Raw genomic sequence first — 17,470 nt, 5'->3', positions numbered from 1 at the left:
GCTCTTCTTCGAAATAGTGCTATGGGATCTTTTACGTTCACCTGAGAGAGCAGACGGGGCCTCGGTTTACCGTCTCATCCGAAAGACAGCACTTCTGATAGTGCAATTCTCCCTCAGCATTGCACTGGAGTGTCAGCCTAGCTTTATGTGCTCAAGTCCCTGGAGTGGGACTTGAACCCACAACCTCCTGACTCCGAGGCAAGGGTGCTACCAACTGAGCCACAGCTGACACCGAGTTCAGTAATTCAGCAGAGTGGGGAATTGCATTTGTGTCCCACCACTCCTTGGTGGTGTCTGTAGGTGTTGTTGACTGGGTCAGGTTTTATTTAAACATATGTTGATTCAGATTAACTTTGATCTAAACAACATCATGGAGGATATGGAATCTTGTTGCCAGTTGATGTGTGATTAATATATTTTTATCCTCCACAAGCGAGGCTGATCAGATAATTCTGACGCGCTGGTTGCTGGTGAGATATGCCTACCTCTTGAATGGTGATATTTATTGCAATTTGCTGCTGCCAGACCCATTGTCATCTCTCATTTTTAGAGGTCCTGTGCAAAGAAAGGTTGACTAAGTATGATTTGTAGATTGGGAGGTGTGTTGCCTCTTGACTTTATTGCAGCGTTTCTGTTCTGAGTGGGTTAGTGATGCGGCTGTGTGACAGTCAAGATTGTGCATTGATGAAATTATATAAACTACCTCAACAAAACACACACACATCCATTTTTCAAAATAAGTTTCATTATAATTTTAATACAGAAGGTCTCTGCTCCAACTAACATAAATATTCCTTGCACATCTGCTTTTGGCTCCTGTAGGCGTGAGTTTGCACAAATTTGCCCAGGATCTTTGTTCCTTTGCTGATGACAGAAGCACTTTGCATTTTAATATATTTATAGTCTTTGTATATAATACCCAAACCTCTCTTTTAACCCAAACTCCCCCAAGGAATTTCATTGTAAAAAAAAAAAAAAAAAAATTAAAAAAATTAATATGGACTTGCATTTCCCCCAGTATCTGTACAAAATGGGGTGAGGGTCAAATTGCATAATGGCCCAGATATTCGGGTCTCCACGGGTGAGTACGCATGGGGTACTCACCCGTAAGCCCAATGGAAGTGCCGGTTTCGTGCATGCGCGGGAAACTGACACTTCCGTTTCCCTGAAAGAAGGGGTTCAGAAGTCAAACGCGTGCGCAGGAGAGGCAGCGCGTGCGCATTGAACTTGTTTTTTTTCAGGTTTTCCTGGGAAGGTAAGTCTCCAGAAGTTAGTACAAAGCAGTCGCAAGGCCTGCTTTTTACAAGGTAAGTGGTGAATTAATTAAAATTAAAACATTTTTTCCACAAGTTTATTATTTTTAAATACTTTAAAGAAAGGTAAGTTTATTTTTAGCCCCATTAGAAAATGTAGTAATTTTTTCAAAAATTTAAATTGTTTAAAATAGTTATTTCATGTAATTTATAGTTTATTTTAAAAATGCGATTTAAAAAAAAAAAATTAAAAATTATTTGAAGATTTCGTGATGTTTTGGGACTCATAGTATTTATAGGTTTGACAGGTCTTCCTGTCAAACTTATGAATGAAGCATTCCCTGCTACCATTGGCTCTCCATGGCCCACGTGATCCATGGGGACGCTTCGAACTTTATTCCAATGTTGGGAGGACTCGTAAAAATCAACATTTCATTGTGCAGTACACACGTCTGCTGCATATATGACAAATAAACTTGAATTGAATTGAACTAACTGCGCCCCTGGGATACGCAAGCACTGCGCGCCAGCAGTTGGATGAGGCCCAGGATCGCAATTCCACGGGGGCTCACAGCTCAACGGCCGGCACGCTAGCTAAGTGCAGGTCGGGGGCTTGCACCTGCGGGAAGTCCCCGACCCGAATTTCTGGGCCATTGACTCTCTACAGATATGTACTTAGTCTTGTATATACATATAATAATTTGAAATTGTAGTAATTAGCGAATTCCAACAGATAACGGAGATCGACACAAGAGAACAACTAAACGGGTCTTTAATCAACGGAGATGCCACGAGGACTGCCTGGGCAGCCCCGTGGTTTGCGACGTGACGTCATCGTGTTTTCCCACGCTCTTAAAGGGGCCACGCCCCATACATGCAAACTCTATATACAAAACACAGTAATGCCTAACACAATGGTACAGGTTTAGGCTGGTGTTAGAACATCGTTAAAGAGAATTATATACAGTTAGCCAGAGTCATTCAGTGGTTCTGCCACATGCGTTCCCCCAGAATTCACTAACAGACAAAGTCAAACGGTGAGGGGGTCTGACGAGCCTGTCAGAACGACTCCTGTACTCTCGAGGCGGAGGCTGCTGGTCGGCTGGCAGTCTGGTGGGTGGTTGTACTCGGTCTGCCGTAATGACGATGGGTGGCCGACCCCGTCTCGGCGGTTGTGCTGTCTCGACGGGGCGGTCGAGGTCTAAATGTGCTGGCTTTAAGCGGTCAACCGAAATGTGGTCCGGTTTACCACCGACATCTACCGTGAAGGTTTTGTCCCCTGCTTCCAACATGCGGAAGGGACCGGTATATGGGGCCTTGAGCGGATCCCTATGTGTGCCATGGCGAATAAAAACGTATTCAGCCTTGTGAAGCTCCGTGGGAGCGAGTGACCTCTGCAGCCCGTGGTGCGAAGTGGGCACCGGTGCAAAACATCTGGCCACCTCTTGGTGACTAGCAAGCTGGGCAGACACGGACCATGGCTCCGTCAATGTTGGTAGGAAGTCCCCTGGGACTCGCAGCGGCTGACCATACACAAGCTCCGCTGATGAAGAGTGAAGGTCTTCTTTGGGGGCCGTGCGAAGGCCCAACAGGACCCACGGTAGCTTGTCTGCCCATCCAGCGTCCTGGAGGCTGGCCCTCAGGGTGGCTTTCATTGACCGGTGGAAGCATTCGCAGAGGCCATTCGCCTGTGGGTGGTAGGCTGTGGTGCGGTGTAATTTGACACCGAGTCCTTGGGCCACTGCATTCCAGAGTTCGGAGGAAAACTGTGGTCCCCTGTCTGATGAAATATCTGCGGGCACTCCAAAACGGCCGATCCAGGAGGAAATGAACGCCCTGGCCACGTCCGCCGACGTAGTGGATGACAGGGGGACCGCCTCTGGCCATCTGGTGGTGCGGTCAACCATGGTCAGTATGTGTCAAAAACCATGGGAGGGTGGGAGTGGTCCCACCAGGTCCTCATTGACATGGTCAAAACGTCACTCCGGAACCGTGAAGGTGGCCAACGGAGCCTTGATGTGGCGCTGTACTTTGGCCTTTTGGCAGACCACGCAGGTGTTGGCCCAGTCGCGGACATCTTTATGCATGTCATGCCATACAAATTTCGCTGACATCAGTTTCTGAGAGGCCTTCATTCCAGGGTGTGACAACCCATGTATGACGTCGAACACTTTGCGGCGCCAGACGACCGGCACGACAGGGCGAGGATCCTGTATGGAGACGTCACACAACAGCATGGTACCTGCCAAATGGAACTTGACGTCGGCCAACTGGAGGCCAGTGATGGCCGTTCTGTAAGCTTGGACTTCCGGGTCTGAGGCTTGGTCCGCTGCCATGAGGGCGTAGTCGATGCCCAAATGAACCGTATTGACGATCGCGCGGGGGAGGCAGTCTGCCGCCAAGTTGTCCTTACCGGCCACGTGCTGTATATCTGGTGAATTCGGATATGTAGGTCAGTTGACGCTGCTGTCGGGCTGACCACGGTTCGGCAGTCTTGGCCATTGCAAAGGTTAGCGGCTTATGGTCCACAAAGGCGGTGAAAGGACGTCCTTCCAGTAGGAACCGAAAATGGCGGATGGCCAGAAAAAGGGCGAGCAACTCCCGGTCGAATGTGCTGTATGCTCCCTCGTTCTGCCGTAGTTGACAGCTGCCACGTCCCGTTCACCCACAGCTGTTGCACGGCACCGACTGCATAGTCCAACACGTCAGCATAGTCGCGTTGGCTAAGGCGCTTTTGGTGTTGGCGAACGCTCGGGCCATGTCATCCGTCTAGTCTACCGGGTTCTTGCCAGTCTTGCCTTTGAGGGCCTCGTACAGGGGCGGGCTGCATGAGTAGTGCAGCCTTAGGCACGAAACAGTGGTAAAAGTTTACCATGCCTAGGACTTCCTGCAGGGCCTTTACGTTCTGCGGGCGTGGAAAGGATGTCACCGCCTCTACTTTCGAAGGTAAAGGAACCGCTCCCTCTGAGGTGATGCGATGCCCCAGGAAGTCAATTTGGTGCAGGCCAAACTGACACTTGGCCAGGTTGATAATCAGGCCATGTTGGCTGAGGCGTCGAAAAAGGATGTGTAGGTGACAGGTACGTTCTTCGTAGGACTGGCAATTAGAATATCATCCAGGTAGACGAAGAGGAACTTGAGGTCCCGCAGCACGGAGTCCATCAGGCGTTGGAAAGCCTGGGCGGCGTTCTTTAAACCAAATGGCATTCGTAAAAACTCGAGGCCGAATGGGGTGATGACTGCGGTCTTCTGGACGTCTTGTGGATGAACTGGGACCTGGTGGTAGCCCCGGACGAGGTCGACTTTTGAGAACACGGTGTTCCCTGCCAAATGGGCAGAGAAATCCTGGATGTGGGGGCTCGGGTACTGATCGGGAGCGGTGGCGTCGTTGAGGAGTCAATAGTCGCTGCTTGGCCGCCATCTGCCACCAGGCTTCGGGACGATATGGAGGGGTGAAGACCAGGGACTATTCGACCGGCGAATAATCCCTAACCGTTCCATGGTTGCGAACTCCGCCTTTGCGACCGCCAGCTTGCCAGGTTCCAGGCGTCGGGCCCGCGCATAGACTGGGGGGCCATTGGTGGTGATGTGGTGTTCCACACCATGTTTCGTGGGTCTTGTCAGGTCGGGGAATTTGCCGAGCAGGCGAGCGAACTCTTCAGGAGTCGGGAACGCACAAGACGGTGTGTGACGTAGTGTTACTGCGGTAACACGGAAGAGAATTAAAAGCTGCTGCATTGATCAGCCGCCGGTTCCTAACGTCGACCAGGAGGCTGTTGGCGTACAGGAAATCCGCGCCGAGGAGGGGCTGGGAAACTGGCCGTAAAAAACTCCCAGTGAAAACGTTGCCCCCCCGAGGCACACCTCCACTCGCCGTCTGCCGAAGGTCCGAATTGTTCCGCCATTGGCCGCTTCAAGGGTGGGGCCGTGATTCCCCGTCTGCACATCGAGGGTGGACGCGGGTAAAATGCTGCACTGCGCCCCGGTGTCGCACAGAAAACGACGACTGGAGAGAGTATCCGTGATGAACAGCAATTTTCCCGCGTTGCCGATCGCCATCGCGGCCGCGGGGTGCCCGTTAGACCCGTTCCTCGGTGGTCACAGTGTCAGTCGTTTTTTTGGGGGGGAAACTGCAGGGAGGGCGGTAACGCTTCGCCTTCGCGCCGAACTGCGCATGGTAGAAACACAGCCCAGCAGGCCGACGAGCTGGGGCGGCGTCTGCAGGGGATGGGTGCCTCATGGCGACGCAGTATTGCCGAGTTACAGCGACAATTTTGTCAGCCTCCGCAGCGAGTGTTGCGCAGTCTTCAATTTCAGATCTGGCCAGGGCAGCTTGTACATGTTCAGGCAGTCGGCTGAGGAAAATCTCGCGGAATAGGAAACATTCCCGTTCTGAGCCCAGGAGTGTGCGCATTTGGCTCATCAACTCTGAAGGCTTGGAGTCCCCAAGCCCGGGCATAGTGAGTAATCGACGGGCGCACTCTGATTTTGTGAGCCCGAAAACCTGCAGTAACCGCGCTTTGAGGGTTTCATACTTGCGCTCCGTTGGGGGGTTTTCGAGGAGGCTGACGATCCGAGAGGCGGTAGAGCTGTCGAGTGCGGAAACCACATAAAGGTACTTGGTCTGATCCGCATCGATGTTCCTCAGGGCGAACTGGGCCTCGACCTGAATAAACCACGAGGGCGCTTGCTGCTCCCAGAACTGCGGTAGCTTTAGCGAAACGGTGTTTGCTTCAATGCTGTACTTTTCTTTGGTGACCCCGTTTTTGTGAACGTTTTCACATATGTAGGAATTAACGAATTCCAATGAATAACGGAGATCGACACAAGAGAACAACTAAATAGGTCTTTACTCAACGGAGATGCCACGAGGACTGCCTGGGCAGCCCCGTGGTTTGCGACGTGACGTCATCGCGTTTTCCCACGCTCTTAAAGGGGCCATGCCCCATACATGCAAACTCTACATACAAAACACAGTAATGCCTAACACAATGGTACAGGTTTAGGCTGATGTTAGAACATCGTTAAAGAGAATTCTATACAGTTCGCCAGCGTCATTCAGTGGTTCTGCCACAAAATATTGATTTATGGTATTTTTAAACAAAGTAATATGAAAATTGGAAAATAATTTTATTTTACTCATTCACTGTTATTCACTGGCTGTAAAGCGGTGGCTGAGTGGTATTAACTACTTAAGCTTTTTCTATTAGAAATGTTACTACAGTAATACAGGTTGTAGCTACATATTTGTAGCTGATTTTAAATGCTGTTGTTAGTGCGGTGTAATTGAGTTATTAAGTGGACCATTTGTTTGGAACTTTCCTGTTGTGAGAACACGTTAAGGTTGAGCTTGGAGTAAATATGTCTCGATCTGATTGGCCGATAAAGACTTTCGCCAGAACAAAACAACAACTTATTTAGTGCCTTTAATATTGAAAAGCACCGTAGACATTTACAAAGGACATGTGAGCAGAGGGAATTGCCTGGTTGAAGGGTGAGGTTTTCAAGAGACGTTTGAAGAAGCTGTGCAAAGGGGATGTGGCTTACAGAGGAAGTTCCTGAAAGTAGGGTTCAGATAGAGGAAGGCTCTGTCACCGATGGTGGGGAGGAAGGGAAGCACAGAAGGACTGCGTTAGACTAAAGGGCACAGATTAAATATAGAATTAGAGGCGGTTTTCTGGGTAGTGTTGGATGAGGCTGTGAAGGGAGAATGAGGACTGGGATTTTGAATTCAGTGTGTTGGGGGTTGGGAAGCCATTGGAGGTTGGTGATGGTAAGATGATCGGTGAGCAGATCAAGGTGCAGGACAAGATGCAGGTCAGTGGAGACATTGTCACTAATACTTGATGAATAAATCGGATGGGGTAAGGATGTAAAATAACTGACTTAAAGCTTCTTGTTGATCTGAGATTGGAGCCTCTGTTTAAAATGTTTAGTCAATACAGTGTGGGCAATACAGAATCATTGAGCCCGATGGGCTTAGGTAACCAGTAGCTGTTGTCAGCAGGAATGCAGTCTTGTTTCCTGGTGTAGCTTGACACATGGCATCTGGGAGTTATCGCCCGAGATCCATAATTAGAGGTGTAAAATATTTGTAATATGTTGTAGAGACCAGTGGCTATACCCAAAAACTTGTAATGTGACTTAGTTGTTGTATTTGCAAGGTCTTCTGAATTGAGGATGTAAGCTAGCTCAATTAGGGTTTGTGTGATTGCCATGTCTGCCAAGTGTGAGAGAATGAAAGAACTTGCACTACAATAGCGCCATATCACATCCCCAAGAAGTTCCAAATTGCTTTACAACCAGTGGATTACTTCCTCAAGTGTTGCCTACAGAGTCAGGTAAGTGCGGCAGCCAACTTGTGTGCAGTAAGGTCCCATAAACAGCAAGTGAATGAATGACCAGATATATTTTTGGTGGTATTTCAGGGAGAAACAGTGGTCAGGATACAGGGAGGACGTTCTGCTCTTTGGCTCCTCTTCAAATAATGTCATAGGGTATTTTAATTCTACCTGAGCAAGCAGCAGAGGCCTTAGTTTAACCTCTCATCTGAAAGATTGCAATTCCAACAATCTAACCCTCCCTGCACTGATGTGTCATCCTAGGTTATATACTCAATGGAGAGCTCATTCAGAGTGCTGTTACAGGCACGATGGACTGAAGACTCCTGCTGTGTCCTGGAGTGGCCCTTGAACCAAAACCTTCTGACCTAATCTGACACACAAAATCTGCTCTCCTGATCTCCTTTATGAACCTGTCAAACCTCTGCACATGACCCTACAGCTGTTGTAGAAAATTGTTGTAATGATGTTGACCTTGCATGAGAAGCTGAGCTGAGCTTCCTTATCTCTGGCAGGAGGGAAAGGATGGTTCTTCATCCTTACTGAGTGACTCAATGATGTCTGAATTGCTTTTGGCATAGATTATTGCATTCTTTTTTAACTAACCTGTGGTGAACATCTTTTCTACTTTGCCTTTATTAGAGCCAACCAAATAATGAGCCTCTATCAAGTTTAGGGACTTTTTGATCCTTGTTCCACAGAGGTGTTTTGGATAAAAGTTATCCCAATCCAATCTTCATATTGGATTTTCAACAAGTGTAATGTATTCAGACAAGCTTTCCTAAAAAAAAAAGCTGAGACCCTGAATAGTTAAGATGCTAATAACCTAGCTGTGATGTTGTTTCCTCATTGAGCAATTTGTTGATTTGTCTGGGCATTCAAAAATCTCCCATCCATCATACTGCAAAGTCTTCGGATCCTTGTTTTTAGCTGTGAACAAAGAGACAAGATAATGGCTGAGACACAGGCAGGCAGGGAAGTTTCTTGAAATGAAAAGGCTGTGAAGGCTTCACTGAGGCAAAGTGGTTAGAAATGCTGGAGGATAGTTAGAAGCCATCTCTCAAGTTAAATAAGACGACTCACTGGTGTGAGCTGATCTGGTATGTTTATTTTCTATTACATGAGGATAAATTGTACTGATTGAATCGAGGGATTCCAATGGTAACAGCTGTTCTGTGTGTTCTCCTTGCTGTGAGGGGAAAATAAGCAGCATAACCATTCGTATTTAACCTTATCTTGCCAAATGTTTACACAATTTGCCTTTGGAGAGATCCAAGAAGCAAACTGAGAAAGATAGGAATATTTGGTTGAGCTCAGCAGGGGATACTATTGTGTCCCTGGGTTACACTATAATGCAATAGGTTTAGGGCAGTGTGAGTCAATTTACATACAAGTAAGATGCTCGGAGTGATTGATGCCACTGAACCCAAGAATGCATCAATGGCAGACACTAATCTTTAATGAACAAAAAGTCTAAATCTTAAATATCTCATTCTTCATGGACAAGGACAGCAGATGTTACCACTTATAAGAAATGGCTGTCACTGCAGTTAGATTGTTGCGTTATTATGTGTATTTTGCTGAGGGGCCATCAATTCTTTATCATTCCCTGATTTAAGTTGATTTATTTTGGTGTCCATGGACCTATTTTGGGCTTTTGAAGAGGACAAGTTTCCCTTTTTATGTGTTTCATGCAGTTTACACATAGTAAGCGTGTGTAATTTATTCTTGGATATTTAGATGGCTGGAGAAGGTTCTCTGTAATGGAAATGAGGTTCAGGATTTAATTGCTCAAGTTTTATCCTCAGTGTCTCTATGATCAAAAAAAAACTTGAAAACGGGTTGCATCTTTTGTGTGCAGAGAAATCCATCTGTTCTTGGCCTGAAATCTGAAGAGTTCCAGGAATATTATCTTTTAAGTTGCCACCCATTGGATTTACCACATTCTAGTATGTCATTAACTTACTATACCAGAAGGTGAGTAAGCCAGTGTCTCTTAATTGTTGCAAAGCTATACTTCAAAAAGTTGAAACTATATAATCAAGAATCTACTTGAATGCACTGTACTTGCAGTGTGCACTTAAAATGGTAGTTATGCTTTTGATCTGCTTTTTCGTGGTAATGTACTTTGCACAAAGACCAGTCAGTGACTGATGGATGCCTTTCAGCTTATATCTTTTTGGATGTTAATTTTGATGGTTCATTTTTAAATGTGTAACTTGGCATCATTGCAATATATTTGAGAAATATTTTACTGTTTGGGGACCTTGGCATGCAGGATTGCTGAGCAAGACGGGAACATTTTCTTCAAGTAGCCAATTAATATGCATATATAATTAGATCTTCTGATTGGTTTTTTTCACACACACCAACCCCACTGAATTTAGTTAAAAAATGAAGTCAGCTGTGAGCAAATGCGTGCTTTTGGTCAAAAATAAAACCATGTTTGTAATCGAGAATATTTCAGGTTAATCAGCAAATTAATTTTGGAAACAACAAATTAAACACTTGAACAAATAATTAAGTTATTCATCAAATTGTGTGTGTGTGTGTGGCTGAGATATGTGGATGTGTGTACTGTGTCAGAGCACTGTATATTCTTTTCAAAGGTATTTTGGGAAGCAAGAAATCTGGTGATTTTTGGATATTATGAGTAGGAGGTTAACTGTTAAGTGTGTACAGTGAAGATTCATGATGTGTACATAGAATCAGGTCAAGTCTATTCATGTGTTGTGATACAAAAATCCTTTACTCAAATATGATACATGTAAATTGATGTAGGAGGTTGTCTTGTTCATGAGACCCATCTCCTGCTCCCTTGACACCATTCAACAACAACTTGCATATATAAAACACCTTTAACGTAGTAAAACATCCCAAGGCACTTCACAGGAGCATTATCAAAAAACAAAAACTTTACATCGGGTCATATGAGGAGATGTTAGGGCAGATACCAAAAGCTTGGTCAAAGAGGTAGGTTTTAATGAGTGTCTTGGAGGAGGAAAGAGAAGTAGAAAGGTGGAGCGATTTAGGGAGGGAATTGCAGAGCTGAGGACCGAGTCAGCTGAAGGCACGGCCACCAATGTTGGAGCAATTAACATTGGGGATGTTCAAGAGGCCAGAATAGGCAGAGCGTAGAGGTCTTGGGAGATTATAGGGCTGGAGGAGATTACAGAGATAGCGAGGGACAAGGCCATGGAAGGATTTTGAAACAAGGATGAGAATTTTAAAATCGAGGTGTTGCTTAACTGGGGGCCAATGTAGGTCAGTGAGCACGGGCAAGTGGGACGGTGCGAGTTAGGACACGGGTGGCAGAGTTTTGGATGACCAAGTTTATGGAGGGTAGGACTATGGAGGCCAGCTAGGAGTGCATTGAAATAGTCAAGTTTAGAGGTAACGGGCATGGATGAGCGTTTCGGAGGCGGATAAGCTGAGGCAAGGGCGGAGACGGGCGATTGTTATGGAGGTGGAAATGGATGGTCTTAGTGATGGAACGAATATGAGGTAGGAAGCTCAACTCATGATCAGATATAATATCAAGGTTGCAAACAGACTTGGTCAGCATCAGACAGTTGCCAGGCCGAGCGATAGAATCGGTGTCAAGGGAGCAGAGTTTGTGGCATGAACCGAAGACAATGGCTTTGGTCTTCACGATATTTAATTGGAGGAAATTTCTATTCATCCAGTGCTGGATGTCAGACAAGCAGTCTGATAGTATAGGGCGGTGGAGGGTTCGAGAGAGGCGGAGGAGAGGTAGACCTGAGTATCATTAGCGTACATGTGGAAACACACATTGTGTTGCTGGATGATGTCACCGAGGGGGAGCATGTAGATGAGAAATAGGAGGGGCCAGAGATAGATCCTTGGAAGACACCAGAGGTGACCGTGCAGTATCGGGAAGAGAAGCCATTGCAGGTGATTCTATGGCTATGGCTGGAAAGATAGGAATGGAACCAGGCGAGTGCAGTCCGACTGAACTGCCTCCGAGCTTTCCTTCTTGGCCCCCATGCTAGTTGACATTATAAATGGTTCCCTCTCCTCAGCTATTATCCCCCTCTCTTTCAAAACCACTTTCATCAACTGTCTTTAAAAAAAAAAAAAAAAAAAAATGTCCTTTCAAAACTACCACTCCATCTTCAACTGCTTTTGCCTCTCATGTTCTTGAACTTGTTGTCTTCCAAATCCATGCCCATACTTCCACTCCCTGTTGGAATCTCTCCAGTCAGGTTTCCATCCTTGCCACAGCACCAAAACGGCTCTAACCAAAGTCACAAATGACACCCTCTGTGACCCGTGGTGCATTATCTCTCCTTTAACTTCTCTGCTGTCGTTGACATGGTCAACTATGCCATCCTGCTCCAACGCCTCTCTTTTGTTGTCCGTCTCTGGAACTGCCCTTGCTTGGTTACCTATCTAAGTTCAGCAAGAACATCTCCATGATCTCTCTGTCCCCACACTGTTACCTCTAGAGTTGGCTCAAGATCTGTCCTTTGACGCCTCCTCTTCCTCATTTGCATGCTGATATTTGTCAACATCATCCAGAGACTAGGAGTCAGCTTCCATATTTACACTTCAGACACTGAGCTCTACCTCGCTACTGCCTCTGTATTGTCGGACTGCTTATCTGGCATGCAATTTTGAATGAGCCACAATTTCCTCTGGCTAAACTCTGGGAAGACCGAAGCCGTTATCTTCAGTCTTTGCTACAAACTCCAAGTCCTTGCCACCGTTTCCATCCCCCCTTCCCAGCCACAGTCTCTGGCTGAGCCAGACGTTTTACAGCCTTGGCATTCTATTCATCCTCAATCTGAGCTTCTGACCCCATATTCTCATCACAAAAAAACACCTATTTCCAGCTCCATCCACACCTACCTCCGCTCATCTGGTCCCAAAACACTCTCATGCCTTTGTCACCTCCACACTCAACTATTCCAGTGCTCCCCTGGTTGGCCTCCCATCCCCCACCTCCCTACCTCCCTAAACTTCAGCTCATCCTATACTCTGATGTCCATATACGCTATCCCACACCAATTCCCGCTCGCCCATCACCACTTGCATTGGGTTCCTGAACACCTCAAATTTAAAATTTCATCATGTTGAAATCCGTTCATAGCCTCACCACTCCCTATCTCTAACCTTCTCCAGCCCTGAAACCTTTGCCCCTAATTCTCTCTTCCTCTGACTCTGGCCTCTTGTGCGTACCACTTCCTCCCTTTAGCCACCTAGGCCCCACACTTAAATTCCTTCCACCTCTCCACTTCCCTCTTCCCCCCCCCCCTTTTTAAGACCTTCCATAAAATTCATCCTTTGACTAAACTTTAGTTCGTCCCTCCTAATATCCTCTTTGGTTTGGCAGCAATTTTCTTATTCTGCCTATGTGATGCTTTCTAGATTAAAGGTAAGTTGTTGAATTTGTGTTCCTCGGTAACACACTTTAAAAAGATTAGTCAAGATTGGCAATTGTCCAGTTCATAGGAAATTATACTTGCACCAGTTGCCCATTTGTTACAATTAATGAAGCTTGGGGATGGATGTTTTACAGTACTACTAAACTGTGAGCTACTGTTTGATTTAATGCTACTCTTAAATCTTGGGTTTTTTCTTTCCAAATGCTAAGAAGTCGAGCATCCTGCACTGTGTTGATGGTGACTTATGCCTCCGTTGGTATGTTTATTGAAGTGTAGCTAGCTGCTTCCTTCAGCAGTGCTTCTGAACAGTAGCAGGCAACAGAAGCCTCACTTCCACTTCGACTTTATGGTTGGTTGCAACTGTACCAGAACAATTAAAGGTGTTAAACTTCAAATTAACTCTGCTTTATTCAATTGAGCTTTTTTTTTAAAACTAGACTTAATTTCACACACCACTAAAATGCAAAAGCCCCATTTTGCCTCCCAATCTTCACATTTCCCTCTTGATTTTAATAAATTGCATAGCATTTTCCAACTGAAGATATTGCAGCAAGTTGTTGCTGCATTGAACAGAGGTCTCTGCAGTGACCCAGACTTCACAGTTTTAAAAATGATGGGCTCCATGATCGTTTCCTGTTCTTAAGAGTAATCTATGCACATTGATTTACTTTTAAATAATGAGGTGGTGTGGGCTTCTAGTTCTAAGTTTAGGAAATGGGTGCCAGTGTCCACAAAAATGTTGCATGTGTTCAATTGTAGTGGAAACGTTTTGCCGTTTCGGGCAGGCTTTTAACAAGGTAACAGGACAGGCCAAGACTAGTTGTGAGGTGTAGTACAAGATGAAAGCAAAGTTAATTCAGCTACAGTTCACTCTTAATTCAAAATCACTAAATTAAAATTATTTATATCATTAGGAGTAAACTTTAGTATTTTTAGACTCCTTCATAGCCCACGGATTCACTTCAAATAATGGCTATTTTTGTATTTTAGAGCGCTCCACTATCCTGCTGCAGTTTTATTTCTTTCCTCCTTGCTCTTACTGTGTCTTTCTGCTTCTGTGCATTATGTCAACTGTACTTGAACTTTATTGAGTAGTTTAGTGTGTACCCATTGTTATAATTGTGTTGTTTTCCTCCTTTTAGAAGAGACAGGAAAAGTCGGTGCGCCTCTTGTGCATTCTCCAATGAGCAATAAACCACAATTAGTGGCTGATTCCCAACCTGGGTGTGCTATCCTTACATAGGGGTGAATAAGGTTGCAAGTTTCAGTTCACAAGCGAATCGGTCTGCTTCTGGGTTCTGCCATCTAGTGTGCTCAGGAGAGCAAGTGCTGACGGCAGGAGCATAAACTATCATCGTTTATTCTGCTTTTTCCCTTCTGCCTCATGGGGTCTATTCCTGGGATGAGACCGAAAGGAAGAAGCAGAATAAAAGAAATGCGAGATAAAGAACATGCAAATAGCTGAGATGGTGCAGCACAATTCAAAGCTGGAAAGAAACAAAAAAAAAATGTGCATTTACACAATGCTTTTCATTTTCTCAGGATGAACCAAAGTACTTCACTTCAAAATTACTTTGTTGGCTGTATAGTCGCTGTTGTTTTGTAGGCAAATGAGAAGTCCATTTGCACATAGCAAGGTCCCGCAAACAGCAATGTGATGAATGACCAGTTAATTTGGTTTTTGTGTTGGTTGTGGGATAAATGTTGGCCTGGAGAACTCCCCATCTCTTCTTAGAAATGGGTCTTTTGATTAATTATCTCTTCCTAAAGACAGCACCTTGAACAATGCCACACTTCCTTTGTCTTGTACTGGTGTGTCAGCTGAGGTTGGGGATGGCATTAAACGAGAAATTAGAGACGTGTGCAATAAGGGCACAGCAGTTATCATGGGTGACTTTAATCTACATATAGATCGGGCTAACCAAATTAGTAACAATACTATGGAGGAGGAATTCCTAGAGTGTATTTGGTATGGTTTCCTGGACCAATATGTCGAGGAACGAACTAGAGATTAGGCCATCTTAGACTGGGTATTATGTAATGAGAGAGGATTAATTAGCAAATCTTGTTGTGTGAGGCCCCTTGGGGAGGAGCGATCATAATATGATAGAATTCTTCATTAAAATGGAGAGTGAAGTAGTTGACTCAGAGACTAGGGTCCTGAATTTAAATAAAGGAAACTACGATGCTATGAGGCATGAGTTGGCTAGGATGGATTGGAGAATGTTACTTAAAGGGTTGACGGTGGATAGGCAATGGCAAACATTTATAGATCGCATGGATGAACTACAGAATTTGTTCATCCCTGTTTGACATAAAAATAAAACAAAAAGTTGACTCAACCGTGGCTAACAAGGAGAAGACATATAATTTGGCCAGAAAAAGCAGCAAACCTGAGGATTGGGAGCAGTTTAGAATTCAGCAAAGGAGGACAAAGGGATTAATTAAGAGGGGAAAATAGATTGAGAGTAAGCTTGCAGGGAACATAAAAATTGACTGTAAAAGCTTCTATAGATATGTGAAGAGAAAAAGATTGGTGAAGTCAAGCGTAGGTCCCTTGCAGTCAGAATCACGGGACTTTATAATAGGGAACAAAGAAATGGCAGACCAATTAAATACATATTTTGGTTCTGTCTTCACAAAGGAGGACACAAAAAACCTCCCAGAGATGTCGGAGAACATAGGGTCTAATGAGAAGGAGGAATTGAATGAAATCAGTATTTGTAGGGAAATGGTGTTAGGGAAATTGACGGGATTGAAGGCCGATAAATCCCCAGGGCCTGATATTCTACATCCTCGGGTACTTAAGGAAGTGGCCCTAGAAATAGTAGATGCATTGCTGGTCATCTTCCAAAATGTTATAGACTCTGGAACAGTTCCCATAGATTGGAGGATAGCTAATGTAACCCCACTGTTCAAAAAAGGTGGTAGAGAGAAAACGGGGAATTATAGACCGGTAAGTCTGACATCGGTAGTGGGGAAAATGCTAGAGTCCATTATAAAAGATGTAATAGCAGAGCACTTGGAAAACAGTGACAGGATCGGACAAAGTCAACATGGATTTACAAAAGGTAAATCATGCTTGACTAATCTACTGGAATTTTTTGCGGATGTAACTGGTAAAATAGATAAGGGAGAACCAGTGGATGTGGTGTATTTGAACTTTCAGAAGGCTTTTGATAAGGTCCCGCATCAGAGATTAGCGTGCAAAGTTAAAGCACCTGGGATTGGGGGCAAGGTACTGACTTGGATAGAGAACTGGTTGGCAGACAGGAAGCAAAGAGTTGGAATAAACAGGTCTTTTTCCGAGTGGCAGACAGTGACTAGTGGGGTACTGCAGGGATCGGTGCTAGGACCCCAGCTATTCACAATATATATTAATGATCTAGATGAGGGAACTAGATGTAATATCTGACACAAACTGGGTGGGCGTGTGTGCTGTGAGGAGGATGCAGAGAAACTCCAGTATGATTTGTACAGGTTGGGTGATTGGGCAGATGCATGGCAAATGCAGTATAATGTGGATAAATGCGAGGTTATCCACTTTGGTGGCAAAAATAGGAAGACAGATTATTATCTGAATGGCAATAGATTGGGAAAAGGGGAAGTACAAGACGACCTGGGTGTCCGTGTGCACCAGTCGCTGAAGGTAAGCATGCAGGTGCAGCAGGCAGTTAAGAAGGCAAATGGTATGTTGGCCTTCATAGCGAGAGGATTCGAGTACAGGAGCAAGGATGTCTTGCTGCAGTTGTACAGGGCCTTGGTGAGACCACACCTTGAGTATTGTGTGCAGTTTTGGTCGCTTATCTGAGGAGGGATGTTCTTGCCATGGAGAGAGTGCAGCGAAGATTCACCAGACTGATACCTGGGATGGCAGGAATGACGTATGAAGAGAGATTGTGTCGATTAGGATCTCATTGAGACTTTTAAACTTCTAACGGGACTAGACAGACTAGATGCAGGAAGGATGTCCCCGATGGGGGCGTCCAGAACCAGGGGTCACAGTCTAAGGATAAGGGGTAAGCCATTTAGGACTGAGAGATGAGGAGGAATTTCTTCACCCAGAGAGTGGTGAACCGGTGGAATTTTCTACCCCACAAGGCAGTTGAGGCCATTTCATGAAATATATTCAAGAAGGAGTTATATATATTTCTTAAGGCTAAAAGGATCAAGAGATATGGGGAGAAAGCAGGGACAGGGTACTGAATTTGGATGATCAGCCAGGATCTCATTAAATGGCAGAACAGGCTCGAGGGGTCGAATGGCCTACTCCTGTTCCTATCTTCTATGTTTTTATAGATTCTGTGCTCAAACTCCTGTTCCTATCTTCTATGTTTTTATAGATTCTGTGCTCAAATTCTGCAGTGGGGCTTAAACAGTGCACAACCTGGTAAGTTAAAAGAGAAGTAAATCAGGCTGACATTGAGGGCACCGATCCCTCTGCCAGCACTAACCTACCTTTTATGTT

General features: G+C 45.2%; 1 protein-coding gene across 15 annotated transcripts in view; it reads left to right on the top strand.

Annotated features, from left to right (window-relative positions):
• The window catches only part of LOC147115941 (SH2/SH3 adapter protein NCK1-like), a 238,719-nt gene that overhangs the window by 36,898 nt on the left and 184,351 nt on the right, over positions 1–17,470 (top strand). For 9 of the 15 annotated variants that reach the window (XM_085990608.1, XM_085990604.1, XM_085990602.1 and 6 more), the window contains exon 2: positions 17,346–17,392. The exons of the other annotated variants lie outside the window; for them this stretch is intronic. The gene's annotated coding sequence lies outside the window, so the exon portion shown is untranslated. The remainder of the gene's footprint in view (positions 1–17,345; positions 17,393–17,470) is intronic. 15 annotated transcript variants of the gene reach the window in all.

The sequence above is a fragment of the Somniosus microcephalus genome, chromosome 6, assembly GCF_052327205.1.
Source record: "Somniosus microcephalus isolate GS21.2 chromosome 6, FLI_Smic_1.0, whole genome shotgun sequence".
In the NCBI taxonomy this organism is placed as follows: domain Eukaryota; kingdom Metazoa; phylum Chordata; class Chondrichthyes; order Squaliformes; family Somniosidae; genus Somniosus; species Somniosus microcephalus.
The sequence above is the reverse complement of the archived record's forward strand: the minus strand, read 5'-3'. Positions and strand labels throughout refer to the sequence as shown.